This window comes from Euprymna scolopes, chromosome 21 (assembly GCF_053919585.1).
Source record: "Euprymna scolopes isolate OS-2025 chromosome 21, ASM5391958v1, whole genome shotgun sequence".
Taxonomy (NCBI): Eukaryota; Metazoa; Mollusca; class Cephalopoda; order Sepiida; family Sepiolidae; genus Euprymna; species Euprymna scolopes.
Genome location: NC_136502.1, coordinates 48,131,833 through 48,157,173, shown reverse-complemented (window position 1 = coordinate 48,157,173; position 25,341 = coordinate 48,131,833). Strand labels below are relative to the sequence as shown.

At 34.4% G+C, this 25,341-nt stretch overlaps 1 protein-coding gene across 7 annotated transcripts in view; it reads left to right on the top strand.

Annotated features, from left to right (window-relative positions):
• The window catches only part of LOC145242244 (uncharacterized), a 297,326-nt gene that overhangs the window by 98,067 nt on the left and 173,918 nt on the right, over positions 1 to 25,341 (top strand). Inside the window, exon 1 of one of the 7 annotated variants that reach the window (XM_080105246.1) lies at positions 15,620 to 15,776. The exons of 5 other annotated variants lie outside the window; for them this stretch is intronic. The gene's annotated coding sequence lies outside the window, so the exon portion shown is untranslated. Of the gene's footprint in view, positions 1 to 15,619; positions 15,777 to 25,341 lie in introns of those variants that run through there. One more of the 7 variants, XM_080105248.1, reaches the window with a different exon arrangement.

The window sequence follows — 25,341 nt, the reverse complement described above, 5'->3', positions numbered from 1 at the left end:
GCATTACATTGCTTAATATCTGGAAAACTACTTATTTACGCAAAATTTAAATGCGATTTTCGTTTTCAGCATACCCGAAAACTTTAAGAAGTCGTCATTTTAAAAGAAAATGTTAAGATGGAAACTAAGTAAAAATTTACCAAAACTTCCATTTTTATATTTGCGTTAAAAAAAAAAGAAAAAAAAAAGAGCTACATTATATACAGTGTTGGTCATCCAAACCTTAAAATTTGTCTGACGTCATTTCCGTTGAATGGTTTTGTAAACAAAGAAGTGCGACTCTTAACGAAAGCATTTATCACAAGTCAACGGCCATAACTTTTGGCAGCGCTGTTGGATATGTCGTCACTGATCTGAGGGGGGATAACTCTATTTTACTAAGACAGTAGTGTACAGTGAGCACCCACTTTTTGGCTATTTTAGCTCCTTTTTTCGTGTTTTTTTTTTTTTCTTATTAGTTCATGTGAAAAAAGCTTATTTTAATTTTATTTTAAAGAAAAAAAAAAGCTGATATTTAGGCTTGACAATGAATTTTCTAGAAAAGTATGCAACGCAAATTACAAAGTGAAATGTAATATCTATTACAAGTTCGACCAAAGTTTTTAGTACGATTCTTTAATTTAAAAAAAAAAAAAACTATTTATCTTTTTTATTTATTTAGTTTTTCTTTTATTTTCATTTTAAGCTTTTTTCATTTAGTTATATTTAGAATTTTTTAAATTTTTAAAAGAAGCAAAAAAAAAAGAAGAGGCTAATATTTGAACGTTTTTCCATACAAACGCTTTTATTTATCTGTTTTTACTTTTACTTTATTTTAAATGATTTAAATTCTACATTCTGTAGGCATATATTTTAGTTTAAAACTTTTTTAATTCATTTTTTTCGTACGAGAATTTGGGACGCTAAAACCAACGCAAAACATTTAACATGCCAAAAACCTTAAACAAGTTCGGCGAAATGGGAATTTTAGCATTAGGTAAAAGTGGAATACCTCTAAAAATCCACTTTTTAAAGGGAAGGCTTCAGTTGGTCTGCTAGAGCATTTTTTAAAAACTTTGTTTCATTAAAAAGTTGTCGAACTTGTTTAATAAATATTACACTTCACTCTCCAATTAGCGTCGCATATTTTTTCCAGAGAATTAATTGTCAAGCCGAAATATTAGCTATTTTTTTTATTAATGTTTTTTGTTATTAATGTTTTTGTAATATTAAATGTCTTGTGTTGGTGTTAGCGTCTCAAATTGTCCTATGAAAAAAATGAATTAAAGAAGTTTTAAGCTGTTTAAAAAATGAAAATTAAAGTTTTTTTTTAATTAAAGAATCGCACTAAAAACTTTTGTGGCCTTTCCTGAAGAAGCTCGGATTGGATTCGAATTATTGTTTCTTTTAAATAAAAATTGTTTGAAAATGATTCCAACTTGCAATGAAAAATACAAATAAATTGTACAATGTCGATGAAAAAAAAAAAAGCAGAAGAGATTTAGTTTCGTTTTAATTGTTGATTTTAAATTTAGCTTTCATGGCTTTGTTTTTATTTAATTACACATGCGCAGAATTTTTCAAACCGGAAGTTGTAGACCGGATACACGATTTTAATGCCCGAGCAAGACGATTTGAGTTTTATAATATAATAGAAGAAATGCAACTTTATTATTATTCAAACACGGTAGTGTTTGAATATATTGTTAAGTGGCAGTTTTAGTCGTTTAGAACTGCTTTAAAGCTTCACCGCTCACTCATTTTTCGACCAAATTTCAAACAATTATTACAGTTTGTAGATCACCTTCTCAGCTATCTTGTGAATTTTTTTTTTTTTTTCAATTTTCCTTCAGTAAAACAAAAGTTATGGTGAATTTACTGGTGTTCAAAATCGTAAAAATACATAAGAAGGTGAGCGAAGTTTTTTATGACTGCTTTCCATAACAACCACATCGCTTCAACGTCTATTGTTGCTACCAATTCACCACTCTCGCAAAAAGAGAAGTAACAAGTGAAACAGAGAGAATGAAAGACTGAAAGGGAGATAATTGGGTGGATTTTATTGAAAGTAGACGAGTGCTGTACATTGTTATTACATATGTGTATGTTATGTTTAAAAAAATAAGACTGAAATTAAACAAAGAACAAGTGAATTTACTGGAAGCCTGGAAAAAATCATGGATTACAATAGAAAAAATGCGAATATGAAAAGTAATATGGTTAAGCTTAAACATGGAAAAGTAAAGGACTACTTGTTAAAACTGGAAAAGAAAAGGACAAGATATTCTAGTAAAAAATATAATACATTTATAACTTAAAATATTGCAGCATTAGGAATGTTTTGGAAAAGTCAATTTATAACGTATAATCAGTTCTTAATGCTGCAATATTTTAAGTTATAAATTTATTATAGTTTTTACTAGAATATCTTGTCCTTTACTTTTCCATGTTTAAGCTCAACCATATTACTTTTCATGCTCGTATTTTTCTATTATATATGTGTGCGTGTGTGTGTGTGTGTGTGTGGAGGGGTTCGTGATGACAAAACAATATGTAGGCATTTAGCGAAATAAAAATATGAACAAAAAATACAAACATTATGAACTGATTCTTTCCTTTGGCCATTAAAATACAACCAGCCTGTGTGTGTGTGTGTGTGTGTGTGTGTGTATGTATATATATATATATATATATATATATATATATATATATATATATATATATATATATATAGTCATCGACATAGTCCTGTTTCGTTGTATCACAACTCATCAGTGCCGCTAGACTAGCATCTCTCCCAAGCCAAGGATTGAACCTACGACCGTCGTGTTAATCGTCGGCAGTTCTCCCACTCGCCACCATGGAATCGACGCCCGTAAATAACTCGTCGGAATGTCTATTTAAATAGACACCCACCACCACTTTTATAGTGGCAGGGAGACCCGACGTTGCCAGAGATTGAATGATGATTAACGAATGTTTCACACTCCTATGCTTATCATCAATATCGGTGAAATCGCCCATTTTCAATCAAATCGATAGATTGCCTGCTCTAGTTTGAGACCCATAGCGATGCATAGAGAGGACGCTTCACAGGCCTCCCCACAGTGACTTAGTCCATAAAACATTGTAATCTACATTGCACTGCAGAGAATCTACTGTTGCTTTTATAAAATTATTTTGATATTATAATGACCTAAATTAAAGTTTAAAATGCAAAAGTCAAGTATCATGGTTCAAGTGTTCAAACGCGCCCCTATCATATCAAAGGACCTACTATGATTTTATATGCCGGGCTTTTCTGCTTGTGTGGTGATAACACTTCTCAAATGCACTTGTCATGTTAGGCTGTATAAAGTGTTTTCTTTAATCAAATTCGCCCGTTCTTTCTTTCTTTTATCGGATTTTTTTTTTCGATTATCGATACTTATCGAAGACATTTCGATACAAAATCAATCTAAGAACACTGCCAGATACATAAAATACATTTGTGTGAAATTTCATAAAAATCGGCCCAGTCGTTGCAAAATCCATAGGGAATGAACTCACATACACAAAGTTCCGGCGGACGTACGCGAGTGAGGCACCCAATAACGAAATACGCATTAGCTCCGATGTTGTACGCCGCGGCACGTTGTGAGGAGCGTAGATTATTTTATGTTCTTTTTGCTGGATATTTTTTTTTTTTTTTTTTTTTTTTTGCCGGGGATTATTGTTATAGGTAATTATTAACAGGAAAATTGGTGCAAGTCCAGATAAGCACTTAAACACTAAAATGCATATCGGGATCAATAGGAGAACTGAAATGGTCTCATGTCGATGAGGCCATGTACAGAGAGGCTTATAACATGAAAAGTGAAAAAATATTAGATAATTTTTAAACATTTTTAGAGCATGTTCATGAAAAATATGGTAATAAAAAAAAATTAAAAATTCCCAATAAGCTTTAGGGGGGGGGGAGCATGTTTTGATCAATTGAATTTTTTATTTTTATTTTTGAATAAAAAATGATTATTAAACTAAAAAAAAAAACAGTCGTTCTCGTCGAGTAGTTCTATTTTATTCAAGAAAATAAAAGGTACTCGTGCAATTGTTTAGAAAGCCATTCTTAACATGGGGGCGGGAGGGTGTTGTGTACCTATTCAGCACTTTCACCTAACAATTTAATAAACACGGATGTCGTAAAACTTTAATTAAACTTGAAAATACTATTTAAAAAATAGCGCGGATCAATAAGTGCACTAGCACCACATAAAACTTCATTGTTTTTCGATATGAGAAAAACCGCTGACGATATTCCATGACAGGTAGGTACACGATGAAGGTTTTTGTTTATCGCCACAAGTGCTAATCTGGACTTGCATCAATTTTCCTGTTAATAATTACCTATGACTATAATCCTCCCCCCCCAAAAAAAAAAATCCATAAAAAAATAAAAACAAACATAATGACAAAATAATCCGAAAAGCGCAAAATTCAAGCCCCCCCCCAAAAAAAAAATGCCAAAATTCTTTCCTTTCTTTTCAGATTAATAAACGCTTCCTCGAACATGCTGCGTACAACATCTGAGCCGATGCGTATTTTGCTATGGGGCCTCACTCGTGTATGTCAGCGAAAGTTCCTTTTACACACACACACACACATATATATAAAATCTCAAAGTAATTCTTATATTTTGTTTGTTATTTCCTACATCAACCAATTAACATTATAAAAGTGCCCCCCACCCCCACCCTCGTCACGGAAGAGATCATGTAACCCTAAATCAAGAATGTACATTTCAAAGAACTGTTGATTCTAAGAAGTTATTCTCGCGGTCTGTTAGAGTGAGAATGAGGTTTTAAGCTGAGAATCTTTCTTCACAGTCAGTTTTATGTACAACTTAGAAATGTATTTTCTTAATCCTTATCATAAAATGAAATTGTTCAGTTATAAATCTGTAGAAAAAAAGGGGCCAAAAATCGATGTTCTTTTTTCTTTCCCTTTCAAAACCAGGCATATTGCCACTTGGATGTAAGGGGCTCTTATTTGAAATTGTGTCTAATAGGGGACTATGGGGAGTTGAGCTGCAAAATGTATGTTTATATTACAGTTAACTTCTGTGGAGTTAGTGCAGTCAGAAAAGCAGGAAACAAGGGAAAATTTCCAAAGTAATAGTTCATGGAAAGAAAATATTAGAGTAAAAAGCTTTCCGGCATATAGGGGCCTCAACCGTGAAGGGGTGGGATTTTGTTGCTTGTTGAGTTAGTCGGGCATATATATGTCGAGGAGGGGGGCACAAGTGCTATGAGTTCCTCAGAGCGCATTCCATTAAAGTACTTCTAAAGCAAGCACAGGGATGCAACATTGTTGCAACGAGAGAGAGGTTGGAGCTTAACTGATATTGCGGGATCTATTTGATTTGAGCCTTTTTTTTTTTTTTTTTTTTAACCTTTTTCTAAGAGTGAGAGGCTAGTGGTATATACACCAGCACAATTGTGGCAACAATACTCCATGCATGGGCGAATTCTGGCTCTGGTGTGAGTAATTTTCTAACACAGTAGAGGGAGCCCATCTTCTCTGAAGCAGCCTTGGCAATGCCCTCAGTTAAAAGAAAACTGTGGATAAGTCGAGTTGAAATGGAGTGAAGATAAAAAAGATGATAAACGAGAGCCTATATCCCTGATAAATTTCTGTGTGCATCGCAATGTATTCTATCTTTAGAAACAAACCTGCAAATGAGAAATTTCATTGGAGCCGAGCAAGCTTATTAGAAAATAAATATTCCAGTCAAACCAAACTGTCACGTTTGACGATGCTGGCAACAGAAAATAGAAAATATTTGTGAAAACCGAGAAGCTGTTAGATAAAGCGTTTTATACCCCGGGGGTGGCAAATCTCCAAGGCTTGCACAGCTTTGCTTAGTTGCAAATATAACTCACCTCCAAGGAAATTACCAAGTACTTAGCAACTAGATTTCTTTTCGTCCCTTCCTTTTGTCGTACTCACAAATAATAAGTAAACCAAAAGCTATGTCCAGAATTGCCAAAACAAGATTTCAAAGTCAAACCCAAATCGCATTTAAACCAACAAAGATTTATATTTTTGTTGATTTTTTTTTTCAATAGGATAGGACTGAACTATCAGGAGTTAAAAAAAAAATGAAATAAAAACAAATAAGTCATTTTGATGATATATAAAAAAAATTGACTTTCCTTTGTTTTTTTTTTTATTTCTGTTGATTATTATTAATTTTCTGCATGTTGGTACAATCATGTCACAGGGGAAATTCCAAGGGCAAACAGTCTGCTATTAAAGGAGAAAGTTTTCCAGCAGCAATGAAAACATGTGATTTTGCTGTTAGTTGGTTTAGTCAGGAGTACTTACGTCAAGAGGGTACAAGGGCAATAAATTCGTTGGAGCACATTCTGTGGAAGCACTTCTAAAACAAACACAGGGATGTAATACTGTGGTGATGAGACAGAGGCTAGAGCTTGGTAGATGGTGTTGAATCTATTAGGTTAAAAACTCTTTTGCACCCTGTCTAAGTGGGAGAGCCTAGTGATTTGTGCACTAGCCCAAAAATGGCTTCAATATTTCATGCATGGGCAAATGGTGACTTTATAGAAATATAGGAGACTAGCAAATGAAAAAGTTTTCGAGTCTAGTAGAGGGAGCCAACCTTCTTTGTCGCAGACTTGACAGTATCTTCTATGTTTTTATTCCAATTCTTTTTTTGCGTGTGAATATTAGACCGAGTAGTTTGCATGCTTGACTCTTGGGAAAGGTGCTATTAGTCATGGAGACTTTTTTTTTTGTTTTCTAATTGTTAAAGGAATAGTTTTGTCTTTGTAGCATTCCAGGAATGGCACACTTTCTTGCTTCGATCTTGGACCACATGGCCCTGGACCTGCCTTTTCTGTTAGGCCTGATAAAGTTTTTAAGTAGAAGAATATCTCTGAAGGTTTTTGTTGACCTTTAGATTCCCCATTTTTTTTTTTTTTATCTGCCTTTGCTTTCTTTATTCGTGTCGGCGTCATCTACGATCATCCCCTTTTCATGTGATTTCTGCTTCCCTTCAAAGTCGAATGATGAAGATGGAACCAGATGGGTTTTTTTTTTTTGTTGTATTTAGGTTAGAAGTTGACGGTACTTTTGATGCAGGTTGCAGTTTATCAGTGTGCATTATGGTGCTTTTCGACTTATTGGAGGATTGTACTCTGACTTAAGCCGGTGTTACCTGTTCATAAAATACGGTTAAATAATAAAAAAATAACGGATCCTATAGTGTTATTAAAAGAAAAAAAAAATGCTGTGTTGTGAATGCGAACTTAAAAAAGTTTGTAAGCGAACACGCTAAGCGATCGGACCACAACGATACAGATGTTATGACGTTGCAAATTTAGCTTTTTAAAATTAAACAACGAATCAAACATTCTGCGCATGTACGATTAACAAACAGCGTTGAAACCAAAGTTTTGCCTGATCCTCCCCTTCAAACAAAACGATATATTTACATGAAATAATTGACGATTATTTCTAATTTTTTGATGTGTCCGAGAGATAGCTCTATTTTTTTTTTTTTTTTTACATAGCAGTCTCCACTTATTAAGGCCCAAAGGCCAGGCCACGCAAGGATAAGGGTTAAAGAGTGTACAGTAGTTCATGGGGCAATATTGTAATAATTGTTAGGAGTGGAAATTTGGTAAATTGGATTACTTAAGGGGGAACGGTTCATCAAGAATTTGTTTACATTGGACTTGAAGACAATCAAATTGTAGTCAGCTGGAAAGCGGGCAAACGGAAGAGAGTTCCACAGGTGTGCAATTCTAAGAAGCCTTGTTCATGGAATATACGTTTAGGTTTCGGCACAGATAAAGAGTGGTGGAAATTTTTGATAGTGTTTTCAGCTAGATAAGTGTTTCTCCTGAAAGTTTAGCAAGGGGGGACTATAGATTGGAGCTCAGACGAGCACTTGGCATGAAAATAATGATAAAGCAGAGACAGGCTCGCAACGTGTCTTCTGTGGGAAAGAGGTTGAAGGGAAGAGAAAAAGGGAATCTTTCTAATGATACCAGGTTTGTGCCTATTCGATGTGGATTACAAAACGTTTTAGCGGACATACACACAGACGACTGTCCTTTATATAATAGAATGAAAAAAAAAAAGAAGATTGGTTTAATTAATAATTTAATGATTGAATAATGCAATAAAAAAATGGTTTAGCTTATTCAAGGATAGCCGAAGGCTCTTTTTAATTAACTACCTCACCAAGGTGTAGGGGGAGGGCACTCCTTTCTCAGGATCAATCCATTAATCTTTGATCTTTACTTTATGTTGAGTGTTTTGTAAGGGAGCACCAAATACCATTTTTTTTTTAAGTATGACTTGATTGAGGATTGAACCCTGGTTTTCCACTCAACGCAATTATCAGTATACGAAATGGGTCATAATAATTTACAACCTCATTATTATATTGTTTTGTCGTTAAATTATTAATTGAACCAAGTTGTTATAAACTCTGATTAATTTAGTTAAGGCAATGCTATTTTAATGACGTCTTAAAGCTGAAAAGTTTAAGATAACCGCAAATTTATTGAAAGATAGTTTATTAGTTCTTTTTTTTTTATCTGTTTGTTTTTGTTGGAGAGGAAGCACCCTACTAGTGTTACATAGTGGAGGGGTTCATTTATACGTCGTGTGATTGTATGTCGTGTTAATACTTTCTATAATGGCTTCTTCACTATCTGAACCTAAGTTATCTTGTTACCATCTATTTATGTTCCGTGATCGTCTAAGTGTGTTGCGTGCGTGTGTGTACACATGTATTTCGACATACCTTTTCAACTGCGTCGTTGGTCTTGTGATGCACCTGGAATTCATCTGTTGTTGGAGGGAACCTGGAACCTGTTTGAACGAAGGCATTTCACTCCAAGACGATGGTTGGTTTTATATATTTTTTTTATTATTATTATTACTTCCCAGGTGTTGATCGCAGAAAATGGGGAGTGAATACCTTTGCTTGGGCGGTTAATTCTAGTCTCCAATTTTGAGACACGTCAGCTCCTTCCCAAGGAGGGGGAGACAACTGTTAACCCACCTGCCCTTAATGTCCAAATTCTAACTTGACTCTCTGTCCAGCCAACCTGAACACGTGACAATAATCACGTCATTCCTGTCAGCTATCTTTAGAGCTTCCGGTGGAGCATAATTATTTTACACCTCAATATGTTTTGACAATTTTATCAAAACATAGCTTCACATCTCATCTCGTGTTTATCTCGCCAGTTAGATAGATAGATAGATAGATAGGTAGATCATGATAGATAGATAGATAGATAGATAGATAGATACACATAGATAGGTAGATCGTGATAGATACATAGATACACATAGATAGGTAGATTGTGATAGATACATAGATACACATAGGTAGATCATGATAGATAGATACATAGATAGATAGACAGACAAATAAATAACAGATAATTTCTCGTGTTCCACAACTATATAACACTAGATGCCAGTCATTCATCCGCTATTTCAGAGACTGACCGGGAGATCTTTTTAGGAGTCTAACCGTCCTATTATATGCAATTGTTTGGATCTCTCATGCATTTGTTTCACCGAATATATTAATCGAATAGCTTTTCAAATTCTTTTTTATGAACTCGGTTGCTCATATGGTTACTGGAATGGTAGAGATTTTAAGATTTCAGTTTCTCTTCATAAGACCTTGATATTTAGTGTGTGTGTGCGTGTGTGTGCACTCTCAACGGGAAACGAAGGTAATAATAGTATTTGCTGAATCTGTTTACATGGAAACACGCTGAGAGTAAGTGGTGGTAGGAGGTGATAGGTCGTAGGGCCGCCGGTAAAATAGACAAGCTCCTCCTGATTCCTCTCATCTGGATATGTGCGCTGAAGCTAGCATCTTGGCTAGTTTAATGAGCGAGTCATGTCCACTTTAAATTTATTTGCTCACAGGCATCCCTTCCCAAGGTGACCACTTTTGATTTTTACTTTGATCTTGGCCTTTCCAAATTATATTTGTCTCTGAAAGACACCAACCACTCGCAAAGTCCATCTCTATTTAGTTTTTTCCTACTTAAGTTCCATTTTCATTTAGAGATCGATCTGCTTATTTACGGTTCAAAACAAACCGGAAAACACTGGGCGGTTTATTTTTTTAGAAAAATTTGGGAAGGTCTTATTAACCTGCACCTGATTTTATTTTGTTTCCTTGTCTTTTTTGTTTGTTTGTTTGTTTGTTTTGTGTTTGTTGTTGTTTTTTTTTTCTATTCCTGATAATTATTTACAAAGTGTAAATATTTTTGTAAATAAATTCATTAAAATTAATTTTTCGTTCAACTTTAGAATACTGAAACTTATTTTCCAACAAACACCCGTCCAACTATGGCCACTGTCAACAATTTACCCTACTCTTTATCTGTGCCTTAAACTAAACCAAAATTCCATTAGCAAAGTTTCTTTCATAGAACTTTCCGCCTGTAGAACACAGTACCGTGGGTTAGCTTCCCAGCTGACTACAACATAGTTGCTTTCAAGTCCAGTGTAAACAAGTTATTGTTGAGCCGTCTCTTACATCGAATTCTCTCAAGTTTCCGCCATTACCAATCATCAGAATGTTGTCTTACCGACCACCTGACACAAATGAACTCTTATCCTCGAATGGACTTCAGGCTTTGATAATAGGTGACTCCACTTGTAAGTAAATAAAAAAAAAATGATTTAAAACAGTGCGATAACATTAAAAATATACTGTTCGGTAGAGGATTAAATTGGAATGCGTTTTGTAAAAGGTACTTGTTGCATGTTTCGTGTATTTTCGATTTCTTGGCTGTTTATTTTGAAAGGTGAACATTTCATTTTAATAGAAAATTGATTATAATGTTTAAATGAGAAAAGAAGAAAAATTATGGCGCTTCTACACTATTGGGACGAGATTTTTGGAAATCGTAAAACTGAATTACACATGAAAACTATGGTATCTACGTATTCCTCATATTTTTAAGATGATTATATTAAAAAAAACTACGAAAATTGATAAGATAGAAAATTATTTATTAAAAAAAAAACACAAGAATTTTAAGAAAACGATCGTAAAACACAGGAGAGTTCAAAAGGGAGGTAATTTTCTGTTCGAATTAAACAAAGATAGCGACAATTTTTCACCTACTAACACGATCAAAGTTGTTGTTTTTTAATAATTCAGTAATATTCAGGTAATTTCGACTGCATAATTTGGAAGCTACTATTGTAACTTATTAGTGGCGTTGGGACGATTAATCGGAATCGGGAATCAGAGGATTCGGAATATTTGAGGGTATCGGAATTGGTATCGGAATCGAGAAAATTTGTACCGATTTTCCGATGCCCAAACGATTCTTTCAATTTTCTTTTTTATTTGATTTTGTTTAAAGCTAAATCTTCTATTGCTGGTAATAATAATAATAATAATAATAATAAATATTGATTCGTTTTGAATGACCAGTGAAGCTAAAATCGATAGATCGTCCCCCTACAAGTATATTTTATGTTTAGGAAAATATTTGCACATTTAATATGTGTGTTTTTACGGTAATCCGAGAAAAAAAAAAAAATACAAATATATAGTAAAATATTTAGAGATTTATAAAGAATCGGAATCGGTAAACATATTGGAATCATCTCATCATAATTTATTAGAATTGACAAAAAAATCAGTTGAAACCATTGAAAACTCCATTTATCGACTACGAAATCTCGTCCCAATAATGTAGAAGCACCAAAATTATTTTAGTTATCCCCCCCCCCCAAAAAAAAACATAAGGGACGATTGAAATGTTTTTTATTTTGTTTAATGTTTGTTTTACGAACTTTGCGAATGTCAAGTAATTTCAACCATTTTCTTGCAATAATTTACCAAATATAAGTTAGGCCGAATTGTTTCGTATTATAGAATTGCCCGGTCGTAAAATAATACGCATAAATATTATATTTAAATGCATACAGAAACTGAAACATGTGTATGCAAGTATGTTTCTTTCTAACCAGTTCACTTCTTATAAGTAAAAAAAAAGAAAAATACTCGAGCTGAGGTCCAAACCTAAAGACAGTAAGTCAAGTACGATAACCATTAGACTAGCTTACAGATAATACGATCTTTAAAAATTCTTTTCAAACCTACTTATTCTTAACATAAGGAATCTGTCATGTGAACGATTCACACATGCGCGTTTGTGAAACAGTTGACAAATAGATAAAAATCCGATGCCCCCCCCCCCCCCACCGTAACAATTTTAAAAATTTTTGACCCCTTAACAGTCCTTTTTTCCGGATGAAAGCATATTAAAAAAACTTCTACATGTCTGAATGCCCTATGTACCAAATTTTAAGTATGTAGCTAAAAATTCGTTGAGCATATAATTGAGAAGTGTCCTCACACACACACATACACACACACACACACACACACTTTCACTTTTATAAATCAATAGATGAAGCAACAATTTGTCCTCGCTTCTAACCACAGTTTTCGATTATCCAAGAGTCGTCGTAAATTCTACATGGGTATCAAATATGAGGGAATGTTTTGAAACTTTCTTACTCGTCGTTGTTTTAATCAAGATTTTTTTTAATTGTTCTCCATTGCAAGATTGTACCTCACTTCATTTTGTAGTCGCTTGTCTTCTCCATTTTTTAGTAAAGGTTGTTTTTTAAGTTAAGATGAGATAATTTTCAAATTTTAAAACGCCGCCATTTGTTTCTATAGTTTTTTTTTTTTTTTTTTTTTTTTTTTAGTCATTTTTTGGTTACGAACAACAAACAAAAACGTTTGATTATTGGATGCGAGTCATTCGGTGCATTTCATTAACCGATTTCTTTTTAATGTCCACAACGATCAAACACCAAAGCTTTATTGTTTGTTTCAGGTCCACCATCATTGTATCTTGCGAAATCTTCCATTTCCCCATACATGTCTCGCTTTTATCTTTTGGCGGGTTTTCCTTTTCGACCTCAATGTGCCTTTACTTTCACCAATGTGTGTCCCGTCTCTATTCTCTTCCTTGTGTGTCCCGTCTCTATTCTCTTCCTTGTGTGTCCCGTCTCTATTCTCTTCCTTGTGTGTGTCCCGTCTCTATTCTCTTCCTCGTGTGTGTCCCGTCTCTATTCTCTTCCTTGTGTGTGTCCCGTTTCTATTCTCTTACTCGTGTGTGTCCCGTCTCTATTCTCTTCCTCGTGTGTGTCCCGTCTCTATTCTCTTCCTTGTGTGTGTCCCGTCTCTATTCTCTTCCTTGTGTGTGTCCCGTTTCTATTCTCTTCCTCGTGTGTGTCCCGTCTCTATTCTCTTCCTCGTGTGTGTCCCGTCTCTATTCTCTTCCTTGTGTGTGTCCCGTCTCTATTCTCTTCCTTGTGTGTGTCCCGTCTCTATTCTCTTCCTTGTGTGTGTCCCGTCTCTATTCTCTTCCTTGTGTGTGTCCCGTCTCTATTCTCTTCCTCGTGTGTGTCCCGTCTCTATTCTCTTCCTTGTGTGTGTCCCGTCTCTATTCTCTTCCTCGTGTGTGTCCCGTCTCTATTCTCTTCCTTGTGTGTGTCCCGTCTCTATTCTCTTCCTCGTGTGTGTCCCGTCTCTATTCTCTTCCTTGTGTGTGTCCCGTTTCTATTCTCTTCCTCGTGTGTGTCCCGTCTCTATTCTCTTCCTCGTGTGTGTCCCGTCTCTATTCTCTTCCTTGTGTGTGTCCCGTCTCTATTCTCTTCCTTGTGTGTGTCCCGTCTCTATTCTCTTCCTCGTGTGTGTCCCGTCTCTATTCTCTTCCTTGTGTGTGTCCCGTCTCTATTCTCTTCCTCGTGTGTGTCCCGTCTCTATTCTCTTCCTTGTGTGTGTCCCGTCTCTATTCTCTTCCTTGTGTGTGTCCCGTCTCTATTCTCTTCCTTGTGTGTGTCCCGTCTCTATTCTCTTCCTCGTGTGTCCCGTCTCTATTCTCTTCCTTGTGTGTGTCCCGTCTCTATTCTCTTCCTCGTGTGTCCCGTCTCTATTCTCTTCCTCGTGTGTCCCGTCTCTATTCTCTTCCTCGTGTGTCCCGTCTCTATTCTCTTCCTCGTGTGTCCCGTCTCTATTCTCTTCCTCGTGTGTCCCGTCTCTATTCTCTTCCTTGTGTGTGTCCCGTCTCTATTCTCTGTCTCTGTCGTGTGTGTCCCGTTTCTATTCTCTGTCTCTGTCGTGTGTGTCCCGTCTCTATTCTCTTCCTCGTGTGTGCCCCGTCTCTATTCTCTGTCTCTGTCGTGTGTGTCCCGTTACTATTCTGTCTCTCGTGTGTGTGTCCCGTCTCTATCCTCTCTTTTGTGTATATGTGTGTGTGTCCCGTGTCTATTCTCTCTTTTGTGTATGTATGTGTGTCCCGCGTCTATACTCTCTTTTGTGTATTTGTTTGTGTGTCCCGCGTCTATTCTCTCTTTTGTGTATGTGTGTGTGTCCCGCGTCTATTCTCTTTCTTGTGTGTGTGTATGTGTGTGTGTCCCGTCTATTCTCTCTCTCCTGTGTATGGGTGTGTATCCCGTCTCTATTCTCTCTCTCGTGTGTGTGTCTCGTCTCCATTCTCTTTCTCGTGTGTGTGTGTCCCATCTCTATTCTCTTGTGTGTGTGTCCGTATCCTCGACTCTATTTTCTTTCTCGTGTGTGTGTGTCCCGTCTCTATTCTCTTTCTTGTGTGTGTGTCTCTAATCTCTCTCTCGTGTGTGTGTGTCCCATCTCTATTCTCTATCTAGTGTGTGTGTGTCCCGTCTTAATTCTCTTTCTTGTGTGTGTGTGTGTGTGTGTGTGTGTCCCCTCTCTATTCTCTCTCTCGGATGTGTGTTTCGTTTTTATCCTTACCATTCATGGGTGTGTGTCTCATCTCTATCCTCCTTCTCCTTCCGGATGTGTGTCCTGTCTCTATCCTCTTCTCCATAGTGTGTGTCACGCCTCTATCTCCCCTCTCGGGTATGTGTTTCATTTTTATCCCCTTCTCACCCCTTCGGGTGTTCCCCCTCCATATTCTTCTTCTTCTCCTCCTCCTCCCCCTCTCTCTCTCTCTCTCTCTCTACTCCCCTCAAGTGTATCCTTTATGCTAGTTGTGTCCCGTTATCTCTTGTGTGTCCATTACACTGTCACTCCCGTATTTCCTTGTGCCACACTTCACTCCTGAGCATATGGGGAGGAGGATGATATTATCCTCGACCCCGTATTCTTGTTTACCTCTGTCAAACCATTTCTATATACCCCTCCTCTCGATTTCTCTCTTTTTGACAAGTCAGTCATAAGACCTGACTTCTGTTTCTTCACCTTTTCTCTTAACTCCCCTTGCTCTCCCCGTCCGTCTATATTTCGGCCCTTTACCCCTAACTCATATAACCTTTGTCTTTCTTTCCACATACTATTTCTTACTGCCACCTTATACCAACCCACCGGAGTTTTTCTTATTTCTAATTACATCCATAAACAATTTTCTCACCTGTAAACTCGCTTTTCTTTTCCACCCAGACTTTTTAACGGTAAAAAAAAAGAAAAGAAAAAAAAAAAAAAGAAAACTCTACCCCCATCGCCTCGGTAGCAAAGCCCGCTACCCAGGGTAGGCATGTTGCTAAGCAGGTTTTTTTTCTTCTTTTTAGAATGATACAGTACGGTGTGTAGGCGGGTAAGAGGTTAGACAAGTAGGTAGGGCTACCCGTCGTAAGATTCTTTTCAGTTAGTCTCAACCAGTATTTCCCTCTCATCTGACGTGTTTCTTACCCGCCAGGTCGGACGCCAGGTACACCGGTGTTTCGGGCATTTTCAGGTGGGTCGTGTCTCTCGTTCTTGTCTCATTTTCACTCGTGGTGGTCAATCGTGCGCTCAATTGTTAAGGTGACCACGGACCACAATGAAGGGGTCGTCCGTCGTCGTCTCTCCTATCGAAAACTTGTTTTGCCTTACTCAGTATTACTGTCATGTCATAACATTCTATTCTATAATGGTCGTTGTAAACGTTCAGCTAAAAGATACGATATTCGTACCCCCCCGTTTTTAGTGGTTATATTGAAGTGGTTAGCTCCCAAATTTTATTGATTAGTTTTGTCTGGTTTCGCAAGCGGTTAAAAAGCTAATTAATTCGCCGTGTTAATTTATCTGACTTTTAGCGGATTAGTCTAGTCCAGCGTGCAAAGAGGCGTCGGACAAAATACATTTTTTCCATGTTGGACATGCTATTGTAATAGATTTCAATTTAATTTATAATAAACTGTTTTATCCTTATCACTAACCCTGTCTGGATGGAAACGCCCTTCTCACACACACCCCGCCCCCACGAACCGAGAAAGAATAGTAGTTGCCTCTCGGACTTAGGGTTAGTGGAAGGATTGAGGTGTGTTTTTGTTTTTAAGTTGTTTAAAAACGTTAATTTGCAAGGTGAACAGAAAAACATTCTTCCCCTCTCCCCAAAGAAAAAAATCAGAACACAGATTATTTACAAAATAATTTGCAAATCTTTTTGGGGGACTAATCGCCTTAGTATATTCTAGATTTTAGTTCTATCTTTTTCCTTATTTATTTCGTGTTTAAAATTTAGTTTTCTTAACGTAATTGCAATTTTTAATTATTTCGCAGTGTTGACCAGTTGACATTTTGAACCAGGACCATGTAAAAATAAATAAATAAATGGTGTTGCTTCAGCCTGAATCTGAGATTTTCAAACATTTTTAAATACGATATTTTATATTAAAAGGTGGGAAAAAAGTAGCATTTAATGTTTTACAAGGAAGTTTTTTTTTTCTTTTTTTTTTTTTTTTTTAAATTTTGGTTCTAAAATTTTCACATGATCACCCATGGCCATGGTTTCGTAAAAACAGAAAAACTGCTAAAAATAATAACTTGAACATCATATTCCAAAAATTACGTAATTTGATCAAGTAGTATTTTTTTATTCAAGAAAATCAGCTTTTACAACTAAACGAATTGTAGTGTTTTCGTTGGGCATGATGAAATCCGGTATAATAATGAGGAGGGAGACAACTCAAATCGAAGTGTCTAGGTAAAAAATCAGTCTTATATTCAATACAGTTTAGTAGTAAAATCGCTAAAAATCATAAATTTTGGTTTTCTTAGTTAAAAAAAAAATACTTGATCGATTTATGTGATTTTTGGAATATGACATCATTCTGGAACGAGTACGTATATCATACAGATTTTTCTGTATTTTCTTTACTTTTAATTGCCATCATAAGTGTCAATTTGAATAAGGACTCAGTTTTCCATGATAAACAAGTTAACAACTGATGATCACAACAATATTAAAACGAATGCAGTGATGAGGAGATTGTCACTTACAAGCAAAGGAGTTTCCAAAAAAAAAAAGACCCCACAGTGAACAAGGCATAAAAAAATGACTAAGTTCAGCATTTGCCCCCCCCCCTCTCATTTAGCCCCAAAAGTCTCCAGGGGACGGACGTCAAATCCTATTGAAAATGAACAAACAGTCCAGTTTTAGGCCTTAACATATGTACATTTGAGTTCTGCACCGGGGGGGGGGGGGAAGAAATGACTAAGCCCATCATTTGCCCCCCCTCTCCATTTAGCCCCAAAAGTCCCCAAAGTTTTAACATATTTAAATTTGAGTTCAGCACGATGCAAAACTGCTAAATAGACATACACAGAAAATTTTGGACAAATATGGTAAAATAGTCTACCAAAATGGAGTGTTTTTATTAGCCCTAAAAGAGCCCCTAGGGCATACACAAGAGTTATTGTGAAGTATAGACAAACAAAATTATATAGAAATCAGTTACAACTTTTCAAAAAGTTTTATAAAAATCCAAGTCATCAATTTTTTTTTAATAAGCACAAAAATGTCAATTTTAGCCATTTTAACCAGAAAGACACCCCTAGGGGGGGGGGGACAACCGGAGTTTCCCCAGAAAATCCGTTCTGTTACTTTTTTATTCATATCATGTTTAATGTTTGTGCAAATTTTCCAAAAATTCCAATGCGTAGTTATTGAGAAAAGTACGGACAGACGAACGGACAAGGGTAAATTTACAGGTCCACCCTCTTTTGTCAGGGGATCAAAAAACATTTTTCCATATAGTTTTAAAAACTTCCAACGCGCGCACACGCATAAATATATTGACAGGCCAATACTATGTTTGTTTGTTTTTTTTTAAGACACTTCTGCAGTTTACAATTTTCAATCAAATTTAGAAAACCATTCTTAACATTGGGGGGAGGGGGAGGGGGACTTCGTTGATTCTTTCATTGTGTGGACGAGATGGAATTCTAAAATGCAAATTACTTTGCTTGTGGATGTTAAACAGCATTACTGCAAAAAAAAAAAAAAAAATGGTTTTCAAACGGGGAAAGTGTTTCGTTCCGGAACTAACTCTGGATTTTGTAGTGGTGGTGGATATTGAAATCCCTTAGATGGTACCCATGAGATAAATGATGAAATAGCAGTCCTAAAAGTAGTTTATTCGAAAATTTAAATAAAATTGTACATAGACGATTATGTTATTTTAAACATTCTAATAGTGCTTACTTTAAGTTATGTGAAACGAAATCATTTTACATAAAACTACTTTCTGTATGTGTGTATATATGTGTGTGTTTGTATGTATATATGTGTGTTTATATATATATGTATGTGTGTGCGTGTGTATATAATATGACGCCATATTGTAAAAACTTCGATTACACTAGTATATCTACACATTTCAAACGTTTTTATTCAGATTTCATGCGCAAATACTAGGTAGATTTTAACTCGAAAGGGTTCATAATGTAATCTTAAACACACAACATAAAGCAATTTTCATCGCTCATACACAATTGTTTTTTTTATCGCATTTGTTTAGGACAGCTATCATTTACCGTAAACTCTATTTAATTAATCCAAGAAAATGATAAAAGTTTTCCGTTGCATTTTTTTTAAATTCAGGTATTCAAATAATTCGAAATCTAACTTGTTCTGCGTCGCGAACTGCATAAAGTAGGCGTAGTTTTTTGGCATTTAGGCAGCATTCTTTTATTTAAGCAAACATGGCTGAACATAACAATTCTACTGCTTGATTATACCTTTTTAGTAAGTTCAGTTGTGCACGTGAATTAAACGTTTAAACGTATATTATTTATATTTGCGGATATAAATATAACTATTATATATATATATGTATATATATATATGTATATATATATATATTCCATGCTAACAGATGTCGTCTGCAAATACGTCCTCCCCCTTCCTCCCGTTCTCTTTCCTGTCCCATTCTCTCTTTCTGCCCTCTCCCTTCCCCTTTCTCTCTCTCCCTTCCCCTTTCTCTCTCTCCCATACCATTCTCCCTCCACCTTTCCTCCTCCCTCTCTCTATTCTCCCCTCTCCTTCTCCCTCTCTCTCATCCCTTCTCCTTCTCCCTCTCTTCTTTCTCCAGCTTCTGACATTTAAAGTTAAACTTGGTGGGTGGGGAGGGTGGATATTTTTGTTTAATGCAGTAAGTTATTCGAATCGCATTTCATAGAAGTACTTTTAAAACAATCCCAGGTATGCGGCGATGCGACAGTGCCTGTAACTTAGCAGAACATTACAGAACTTATGAGGTTAGAATTCCTCTTTGCACCTTGCAAAAGAGGGAGAGACTAGTGGTTGGTACACCATCCTAGATGTGGCAACAAATACTTCAATGGTGGCTTTATATAGATTATTGGCAAATGTGAAAATTTTTTCTAGTCCGGTAGAGAGAGTCTGCCTTCTTTGCAGCAAACTTAGTAATCTTTTGTATGGATTTCATCTTTTCGTATTACCTTTGTATAAAAGTAAATTAAACTAATTATAGCCTACATTACCCATTCTTATTTTTAAAAGCAGCGTCCCAAAATCTGTAAAGAACGCCTAATTAGTTTAGGAGTAAATCCTGTACATATAATTATATAAAGATATATCTAATTTTGTATAAATACTAGCAGGCCGCCTGGCGTTGCCCGGTTGTAAAACGCATTTGAATATGATAAGTTATGCAGATTTCATATTTATTATTAAAGAGCCAATTCTCTATTGATTATTTATATTGTACCCAATATATAGTAATGAATTTAAAAGTAAAAAAAAGAAAAAAAAATGACTTGGGTATGATCAGTTAAAATTGAAAACAAAGCATTTAACTCTCCAGTGTTATTCACTAATATCTAAACTAAAGCCACATGCATATCAAAACTTTACAAATTAACCAACTTAAACGTATAAATATATATTTGCACATGCGTAAAGTATACACATTAGTCCGATTTACATTTGACAATTTCGAATTTTCCAATATTATATTAATTTAGCAGATTTTTTTTTTCTAGCTAAAAACTCGATTGAATTTGTTCCACAGGTCTGAATAGCCCATATATCAAGTTTTAGGTCCGTAGACCAAAAATTGACAGTAGTTTGGTAGACCATTACACACACACACACACACACACACACACACACACACACACACACACACACGTTTTAAAATACGCTTTTCTTTTCTTTTTTTTTTACACGGTGGTAACCACTTATCAAGGCTCGGAAGCCACTCAGGGATAAGGGTTATTGCAAGTACATTACGTTAGTGTGGAGATTTAATGAAGTGTTTACTTAAGAGGGCGGTTCATTAGGAATTTGTTAACGTTGGACTTAAAGACATCCAAGTTGTAATCAGGTGGGAAGCAGGCAGACGGAACAGAGTTCCACAGGCGTGCAGTTCTAAAATATGATATTTTAATTCATGCAGATTTTATATTAATTATCATAAAGCCAATACTCTATTGATTATTATATTGTACTTAATATATAGTAGTGATTTCAAAGTAAAAAAAAAACTGACAGATATCATCGGCTAGAATCCAAACCAAAACATGTAGCTCTCCAGCCTCATTTATTACCATCTGAACCACAGGCAGATGAATATGAAAACTCTAAAAAATAAACTAAGTGTATATGTATGCATGCATAGAGAAGCACTTTAAGTCGACTTACACCTGCCAAGTTTGAATTTTTTCCAATTTTAACTCGTTAGCACCTATTTTTACCGGCTAAAAATTAAATCGAATTTGTTCCACAGGTTCAAGTTTCCTATATTTCAAGTTTCAAGTCTGTAGACCAAAAATCGACAAAGTAGTTTGGTAGAGATCATTCCTAACACAGACAAACAAACATACCATATTACATATGGTTAAACATATATATTTTCCCAGAATCTCTGGCCTTGAGGAAGCAGAGACTAAAACTGGTTTCAAATGATCTGAAATAACAACAAAGGGAGACTTGATTCCAAATATTTCTCCTATGTTATATCTGTCCTCTTTTAGAAATAGGGTACGATTATGAACATCTCCAGTATCAAATAATCATAATACACTGTGAAATTTACTTTATGTATGAAAACCAAAGAGGGGGATTATAACATATGAGAAATATTTGGAATCAAGTCTCCCCTTGCTGTTATTTCAGATCATTTGAAACCATAACAGCAAGTTTAGAGGTCAGAGGTTTTGGGGATATATATATATATATATATATATATATATATATATATATATATATATATATATATAAGTGACCTTGTCTGTCTGTGTGAGGAATGCTCTCTACCAAACTCCTCTGTCAATATTTAGTTGACATACTTGAAATTTGATATATAGGGAATTTGGACCTGTGAAACAAATTCGATTTGGTTTTAAGCCGGTAAAAATAACTATTAACAGGTAAAAGTTGGAACTTGGTAAGTCTAACTCTACTAAATTTGTATCTTTTACGTATGCACAAACATACATTTATACGTTTAATCACGTTAATTTGAAAAAATTTTGATATGCATATGAACTTAGCTCAGATGGTAATGAATAATGCCGAAATGCTTAATGTTTTGGTTTCGATTCTGGCAAGTAATATTTTTTTTTTACTTTTAAAATCACAACTATATATTGGGTACAATATAATAATCAATAGAGAATTGGTTCAATAATAATAAATACGAAATCTGCATGAATTAAAATATCATATTTAAGTGTATTTTATGACTGGACAACACTGGGCCAGCTGCTGCTACTGTGTGTGTGTGTGTGTGTGTGTGTGTGTGTGTGTGTGTGTGTGTGTGTGTGTGAGAGAGAGAGAGAGAGAGAGTAAAAATTCCTAATTAATAGGATGACGTAAATACATATTTTTCGTTGAATTTCAGTTCTTAACCAGTCATGGGATTTCATATAGGTGCACACTCGCATATTTTATGAAATTGTTCTAAGTATATGTGGGTGGTGAGGAGAATATTGCATTTTTCTTAGAATTCTATTTTGTCAGGTGAAAACATTCTTTTTATTGCACTAATTATATGTGTGCGTCAGGAGATTAAGAGAATTAAAACCCTCCACATTGTCAGATGTGTGGAATAATAGATACATATGCAAATATGTGTATTTAATATATTCACTCTGAGTTTGTCAACAATTGAAGTGTACGTGTATATGATATGGCTAGTGTTTATAATTAGTGATTTACATGCATATATATTCATACATGCTGTTGCATTCAATTTTAGCTTTAAATAGTCTAAAAAAATAAAGTAAAGTTAGTCGGTTTCTCATGTTTTTTTGTCTTCTTTTTTTAAATGAATAGTTTTTTTTTAAATGAATAGTTTTTTTTTCTTAAAAAAATCAATATTTGATTCTGATTGTGTGACATTGCTCCATGTTCTAAAGAAAAGCAATTTTTTTTTTATTCAATTCCTTTCAAAAAATAATTTATTCGCGTTAGAATATTTTTTAAAAATAGACACTACCATAATCCCCCCCCCCCCCAAAAAAAAATTATCTACATAACCACCACAACAGCTCTTTTTCTGTAAACTTGTACAAATATACATGTATAACATTACAAAAGATATAGCTAATAATAGTTCGGAGAGATCCCGGTTGCAATCACTGATTTTAGTATATACTTTTTTCTCTCTTTATTTTTTGGACATTTATTATTTTCTGGGGATACATTATTTGAAATAAAAACATGATATTGTGAAGTTTTAATGCCATTGGATTTACATTTCTTTGTAAACAAGTCAGTCATTTGAATGTTTTGTTATGAGTTGAAAAAAGACATAGTCCTGTGCAGATACTCATGGTCATATCTAGTAATTTTATAGATATAATTATTCATTAACTTAATAATTATTAATATAATTATTCAAACACCATTAACTTAACAACAATTATTGATATAATTATTCAAACACTATTAACTTAACAATTATTGATATAATTATTCAAACACTATTAACTTAACAATTATTGATATAATTATTCAAACACTATTAACTTAACAACGTACAATCATTAAAGTTTATATAAAATTTGGTTGAATTAATAATTTAGTAGCCAAACGTCACTAATAATTAAATTCAAGTGTTAAAATTATATTTAAAAACAAGAAATATTTAAAAACAAAAACAAAAAAAAAACGACAAAAACTACAAAAACAACCTAATAAAAAAAAGCATATACCAAATAATCGTCACAGTCAGATACTACTGTCTCTATCTTCATAAAGTTAGGTATGTCTATATACTTATCTATTTCTATGTACTTCAAAACTTACCAATCATTATGAAGTTTTGAACACTACTACTAGGCATAAAGGGTCTAAATGTGGGCTATGTTTAGTTTAATTTAGTTTTATACAAGAGGTTGGTAAATAGGAAGTGCAATCCCTTTGTGAATATTCAAATACCCGCAATATTTATGAATTTTTTTTTTTTCTAATTGAAAACCAAATTTAAATTCAGAAGAGTTTCCAATGGGTAGCTAATCTGTATACCCTGGAGATGAAAAAAGTTTTTGGTGTGTAGCTAATCTATAAAAATTCTGGAGATGAAAAACAGTTTTCTGTAGGTAGCTGATAAGTCTTGAACTTAAAAATTTTGCAGACAAAGAGCAAAGGTCTTTTTCGTGCGGACATGAAAAATTATGTGTGGGAATTCTAAAAGATCCAATATTTTTATGGAGCGATTCCGGTTTCTGATTGGCTACTAGCAGAATGTAGCTCTATTTGATTAGTCAGTTCCTATCATCAAGTCTATAAGTAGAACCTTCCAATTTTCTTTAATCATACGCTCCACTTATAAAAATAATATTACAGCAATTTTAACAATAATTGTTAGACATCAGTTAATTACAATAGCGAGCATGAAAAATAATATGGTTAAGCTTAAACATAGAAAAGTAAAGGACTAGTTGTTAAAACTAGAAAAGAAAAGGGCAAGATATTCTAGTAAAAAATATAATAAAATTATAACTTAAAATATTGCAGCATTAAGAATTAATTATATAATGTTATAAATTGAATTTAAAAAATTCTTAATGCTGCAATATTTTAAGTTATAAATTTATTGTTTTTTACTAGAATATCTTGTCCTTTTCTTTTTCAGTTTTAACAACTAGTAATTTACTTTTCCATGTTTAAGCTAAACCATATTACTTTTCATGCTCACATTTTTCTATTGTAATCCATGATTTTTCCAGGCTTCCAATAAATTCACTTGTTCTTTGTTTAATTTCAGTCTTACTTTTTTGCTCCCATAAACATAACACACACATATGTAATAATAATGTATGACACTAGTCTGCTTTCAATAAAATCCTCCAATTATCTCCCTTTCATTCTTTCATTCTCTCTGTTTCACTTGTTCCCTCTCTTTTTGCGAGAGTGGTGAATTGGTAGCAACAGTAGTTGCTGAAGCGATGTGGTTGTTATAGAAACCAGTCATAAAAAACTTTGCTCACCTCTTAACGTTTTTTTACGATTTTGAACACCACTAAATTTATTATAACTTTTGTTTTACTGAACGAAAATTGAAATTTTTTTTTCATAATATAGCTGAGAAGGGGATCTATAAACTAAAATAATTGTTTGAAATTTGGGCGAAAAATGAGTGAGCGGTGAAGCTTTAAAGCAGGTCTAAATGACTAAAACTGCCATTTAACCATATATCCAAACACTACCTTGTTTGAATATATGGTTAAATGGCAGTTTATTAATTATTATTAATGTTCCTCATATTTCAATGATTTATTGTTTTTTAAGGTTCTAAGGATGCATAATATAGACACAACCTCTGATTTTAAAATTCAAATATTTCAGATGTGCATGCAATTTGATCCATAGTCATGATGCATCAATTTCGATTTCTTAATTGTCCCAAGCCTTACATTTTAGACATTTTCTAAAATAAAAACCATAATACTCATCAAAATTAGAATAAGGATTCTAAAGATAAAGCTAAGTATCATTATATTTTGATTTTTAATCTCCATAAGGGGACATAAAATGGTGCAAAGCTGTTCAGTTCAAAGAATTAATT